We start from the raw sequence: 6,000 nt of genomic DNA, 5'->3' as shown, positions 1-6,000 counted from the left end.
AATAAAGCACTCCTTAAAACATGTGCCTTAAAATTTGAATCCACCTTTTTATCATATATTAAATATGCCTGCCAACCAAATAACAAATCCCATCCTTCAAGAGAAAGTATATTCTTATTTGTTAAGTTTAACCAATCACTAATCCATGTCAATACCACAGCATCATAATACAATTTTAAGTTAGGAGCTTTAAGTCCTCGTTCCCTTACATCTTGCATAATCTTAAACTTAAGTTTAAGTTTAAAGTTGGCCTTTTTATGACTTGTGTACTTCAACTCCCAGAATTCCTCAGCAAGTATGCCTGGCTGAGGAATTCTGGGGGTTGAAGTCCACAAGTCATAAAAGGGCCAAGTTTGAAGATCCCTGATCTACAACAAGGGTGAGGAACGATGATCCTTTTAGGACTGGTGGACTTCAACTCCCAGAATTTCTGAACCAGACAGTGTTGTGACAATTACTGTGTCACCATCCAATAAAACTCCAGGTTCACTCCATTCCCCAAAATCTTACTGTTTATTGAATACACTGCATGGTTCTGTGGAAGCAAAACTAACTCTGGGGTTTGAACATCAATTCATAAACTTAAACAATAATTTTCCCAGCCAAAACCCCAACGTCTTACATGATTCATATCAACAACATCTCCCCGCCCCTCTCCTTAATCTAAAGACAAGATGAAACACAGAGGCATGTAGCTGCCAAAGTTTCACTCTTGACAATTTGTTTACAGTGGTGAGACTCAAATATGTGAGCAACCGGTTCTCTGTGTGGATGCCGCTTCCAGAAGTCCATTCTGGGCCTGGGCAACAAAAAATTAGCTACCGGTTCTGCCGAACTGGTGCCAACTGGCTGAATCCCACCACTGGCTGTTTAACAGAGTAATAGCATGGGGGGGGACTTTGGGTCTGGCTGTTTTAGCATGCATACAAAACCAATCTAATCTAATTTATGTTTTTGATAGAGGCCAATTTAGTTGTCTATGTTCTGTCCCAGCCTATGTGAGTCCTTGTTATGCTCACAAGGAGAAACCCCTCTTCCAAGAAACAGGCAGGAACCGCAAGAAAAAAACAACCCCTTTTATTCTCACAGACCTGAGTCAATGTCCAAGGCAAACAAACACAGTCCACAGAAACTCGATCTTCAACACGAACGGTTGCCTTCGGCAACCATCACCTCCCACACCTTCCCTTTTATAATTCAGCCAAGGCATGGCTTCCTAATGCCTTCTCCTTTGCCTTTGGAGCTGCCCCATTGCATTCTTCTGCCTTATTCACTTCTCTTACCTGCGCTTTCGTGCATCCTGGATTTGTCCCAACTGTTCTTCATCACTGCCCAACTCAGGCTCCCAGCACAGCTGTGTCTCAGCCTGAGCGCGAGTAGAGCGGCCAGGCTCCTCGTCCGACTGTAAGTCTTGGAGCTCCTCATTGCCTTCCTCTGACTCTAATATCACTCCAGGCCCCTCCTCCTCATCTGATTCCTCAGACTCAGCTGCCAGATCCACTGGCTGGTGAGGAATCACAAAATTCTAGAGGATGTGGTAGATGCGGTATCCTTGACTCCAGCAAAATGCTCTACAGAGTTCTCATGAGATTCTGTCCCAGCCTATGTGAGTCCTTGTTATGCTCACAAGGAGAAACCCCTCTTCCAAGAAACAGGCAGGAACCGCAAGAAAAAACAACCCCTTTTATTCTCACAGACCTGAGTCAATGTCCAAGGCAAACAAACACAGTCCACAGAAACTCAATCTTCAACACAAACGGTTGCCTTCGGCAACCATCACCTCCCACACCTTCCCTTTTATAATTCAGCCAAGGCATGGCTTCCTAATGCCTTCTCCTTTGCCTTTGGAGCTGCCCCATTGCATTCCTCTGTCCTACTCACTTCTCTTACCTGCGCTTTCGAGCATCCTGGATTTGTCCCAGTTGTTCTTCATCACTGCTCAACTCAGGCTCCCAGCACAGCTGTGTCTCAGCCTGAGCACGAGTAGAGGGGCCAGGCTACTCGTCCGACTGTAAGTCTTGGAGCTCCTCAGAGCCTTCCTCTGACTCTAATATCACTCCAGGACCCTCCTCCTCCTCCTCTGATTCCTCAGACTCAGTTGCCGGATCCACTGGCCAGTGAGGAATCACAAAATTCTAGAGGATGTGGTAGATGCGGTGTCCTTGACTCCAGCAAAATGCTCTACAGAGTTCTCATGAGATTCTAGTAAACTATTAGATGGCTACAGGGTCTGTTGAACAATCACACCCAGTGAGTGTGGCCGTGCCTCAAGCTGGAAGGAAACGTTGAGCAGCACACCACAGATCTCAGCTGAAAGACAGGTTCAATATATATTTAAATGAGATTGAAAAGAGATTAGAAAATGCAATGATCAGTTTTGCAAATGGCACACAGTAGCAAGCAAGAGCCTGGGAAGAATGGCATCAAAATGAATAATAATAAATAAACAAACACTTGTCCTATTTTCAGATAGGAAACATCAAAGGTATAATCAAAAATAGGAAGGCTATACTTGATAGTGGTGTATATAAAAACTCTGACTATCTTGGTGGACCACAAACTGATCATTAACCAAAACTGTGATGCAGCTGCAACTATTGAATCTCAGTTGCATCAATGGAAATATGGAGTTAAGATCAAGATAAACCAGTTATTCTCTAGTCTGACCTGATCAGGCAACACTAAGAATACAGGTAGTCCTTGACTTACAACAGTTCATTTAGTGACCATTCAAAGTTATAACGGCACTGAAAAACTGACATGATCATTTTTCACACTTACGACAGTTGCAGCATTCCCAACGGTCACATGATCAAAATTCAGATGTTTGGCAACTGACTCGTATTTATGACGGTTGCAGCATCCCCGGGGTCATGTGATCCCTTTTTGCGACCTTCTGACAAGCAAAGTCAACGAGGAAGCCAGATTCACTTAACATCCGTGTTTCTAACTTAACACCTGCAGTGATTCACTTAACAACTGTGGCAAGAAAGGTTGTAAAATGGGGCAAAACTCACTTAACAAATGTCTCACTTAGTAACAGAAATTTGGGGCTCAGTTGTGGTCATAAGTTGAGGACTACCTTTATTGCATTGGGCTCCCTGTAGTGCAATGAAGAAGGATATTGACCAACTGGAATGTGTCCGGAAGTAACACATGATGAGATGAGATGAGATGAGAAGGGGCCAGGAAAGTAAAATCTTATAAGAAATATGAGTGGGTGTGCGTTCAAGTTCCACCTGAGCTATGAAAGCCAGCAGGGTGACTTGGACCAGTCTCTCTCTCTCTTAGCCCAATCCACCTTACAGGGGTGTTGTAATGGGGCAAATAGGAGAAGGGATGTGTGTTGGATATGCTTGCTGCCTTGAATTATTTGTAAAAATAATAACAAAAGCGGGATACAAATAAAATAAAATGGTCAGAGGTGTAGGAATAGTGAGGGATCTGTTTCAGCATCTGAAACAGAAAAAAAGGCAGAAATATCAGAATTGTTTCTAAAGATGAGATAAGGAACAACCAATTTAAAGTTAATTTCTAAGCATTTCCAATCCTTACATCTCATGATTTCATTTAAACCAAGTTTCGTTTCTTCTCCTACCATCTCTTTCGGGTTGTTGTTTTTTCACCCACCTGGCTGAAAGAAAAGCTACTTCCTTGTTTTTTTTAAAAAAATATCTAGCAAATAGTTTTGTAGGGTAATTCCCTTTCAGTTTTAAAACACAAAAGCAAAAGTCAGCCAGTGGGCAGAGTTTACTACCTCTAGGCAACGAGAGTCGAAAAGAAGGAGAAAAGAAGAAGGGGAAAAAAGGTTTGAATTCTTGCTTTGCTTTAAATCTTTCTGCCTTTTATATTTATTCGCTTTTGCATTTATTCTGAACTGATAAAGTTTTCCAAGTTTTTATCTCCCTGGATCTAATCTGGTTGTTGAAAGACCCCTTTGTGACATTCTGTATTACATTACAGAATGTGAGTCCTCATTTTTTTTTAAATTTGGGGGGCAATAAAAGTGGATGCCTAAAGTAACACAGATATAAAGATGATCATTTTTGCAGAGGAAAGCTAGGAAGTGACTAGGATAAATGGTTTCATTTCTAATTCCCCCCCTTACATATTCCCAGTGCCTAAGTTTTGAAATGCTTCTTTTTATTTATTGAATATTTATGCTGTCTATTTAAATATCTATACTGTATTGAAAGGGGAGAAACAAGAAGAAAACCCAGTTTGTCTATGGCCATATTGCTGCTTGCAATATAGCTGGTAAGACACTCTGTAGATACTAAACATACGAAGAACGGCTGGTTCTTCGTATGTTGGCTAGTCTAAAGGAAAGAAGAACTAGGGGTGACATGATGGCAGTATTCAAGTATTTGAGGGGCTGCCACAAAGAAGAGGGGGTCCAATTATTCTCCAAAGCGCCAGAAGGCAGGGCAAGAAACAATGGTTGGAAACTGATCAAAGAGAGAAGCAGCCTGGAATTAAGGAGAAACTTCCTGACAGTGAGGACAATTAACCAGTGGAACAGCTTGCCTTCAGAAATCGTGGGCGCTCCATCACTGGAGATTTTTAAGAAGAGACTGGACAGTCACTTGTCTGAAATGATATAAGTTCTCCTGCTTGAGCAGGGGGCTGGACTAGAAGATCTCCAAGGTCCCTTCCAGCTCCATTCTATTCTAAATGATGCTTCCCTCCCTTACAGTTGTCCCTGTAAGACTACTTGTTAATAGCCCAGCATGATAGGCTATCAAAAACCTGATAACTAAAAAAAAGGGGGGGGGGATTTTGGATTTTACTGTTTAGATTCATTTGTTGTTATAGAAATGGCTAGTTTATAATATTATGGAAAAGTAAAAAGTTGAGATTCAATGTTAATGCTTCCTTCTATCAGCTATAGGAAAGAGCATTGGCCGCTGAATTTGCTTTTAGAAAGTGAGATAAGCCAATGGTTTGCCAGCAACCGCCCAGTTTCAAGATCAGAAAGCACAGGGACTAGAACAGGGGTCTTCAAACTGGGCCCTTTTATGACTTGTGGACTTCAACTCCCAGAATTCCTCAGCCAAGCTGAGGAATTCTGGGAGTTGAAGTCCACAAGTCATAAAAGGGCCCAATTTGAAGACCCCCGGACTAGAAGGAAGGGAGGAAGAAGCAATTTGCTGAGTGCAGAGGGACCACTCTTTCAAAATACTTACCTGGCAGGGGAGATACCTTGATCACGAAGGAGGTTTTCCCAAGGTGAGGCTCATCCATTGCACTCCGGGTGTGCTGACCCCTGTGATTTCCCCAAACGCCGGAAACTCGACTGCATAATTTGTGGTAGTGGAGGATTGCGTTCGCGCTTTCCCCTGAAAAAGAATAGAATCAAGATCACGTGAAGTATTAATACCACTTTACAATGCCTTGGTAAGGCCACACTTGGAATACTGCATCCAGTTTTAGTCACCACGATGTAAAAAAGATGTTGAGACTCTAGAAAGAGTACAGAGAAGAGCAACAAAGATGATTAGGGGACTGGAGGCTAAAGCATATAAGGAACGGTTGCTGGAATTAGGTATATCTAGTTTAAGGAAGAGAAGGACAAGAGGGGACATGATAGCAGTGTTCCAATATCTCAGGGGCTGCCCCATAGAAGAGGGAGTCAAACTATTCTCCAAAGCACAGTCACTCAAGCCCTCGTTGTTTCCCGCCTGGACTATTGCAATGCTCTCTTGAGGTGCACCCGGAGGCTCCAGCTAGTTCAGAATGCGACTGCGCGGGGGATTTTGGGGGCCTCTAGATGCTCCCATGTAACACCTCTCCTGCGCGAGCTGCACTGGCTGCCGGTGGCCTTCCGGGTGCGCTTCAAGGTGTTAGTAACAACTTTTAAAGCGCTCCATGGCAATGGACCTAGGTATTTGCAAGACCGCCTCCTACCAAACACCTCCCTTCAACCAGTCCGCTCCCACAGAGAGGGCCTCCTTAGAGTGCCGTCGGCCAGACAATGCCGGCTGGCGACCCCCAGGGGGA

At 43.4% G+C, this 6,000-nt stretch overlaps 1 non-coding gene across 1 annotated transcript; it reads left to right on the top strand.

Moving 5' to 3' along the window:
• Window positions 1-5,178: 5,178 nt before the first annotated feature.
• LOC114923966 lies at window positions 5,179-5,342 on the top strand. The gene has a single exon (XR_003810757.1). It is a non-coding gene; the product is annotated as a U1 spliceosomal RNA (small nuclear RNA).
• The last annotated feature ends 658 nt before the right edge of the window (window positions 5,343-6,000 follow it).

The sequence above is a fragment of the Protobothrops mucrosquamatus genome, unplaced genomic scaffold (assembly GCF_001527695.2).
Source record: "Protobothrops mucrosquamatus isolate PMUCROS unplaced genomic scaffold, P.Mucros_1.0 scaffold3, whole genome shotgun sequence".
Taxonomy (NCBI): Eukaryota; Metazoa; Chordata; class Lepidosauria; order Squamata; family Viperidae; genus Protobothrops; species Protobothrops mucrosquamatus.
Note: the sequence above shows the minus strand (reverse complement) of the source record. Positions and strands in the feature narration are given on the sequence as shown.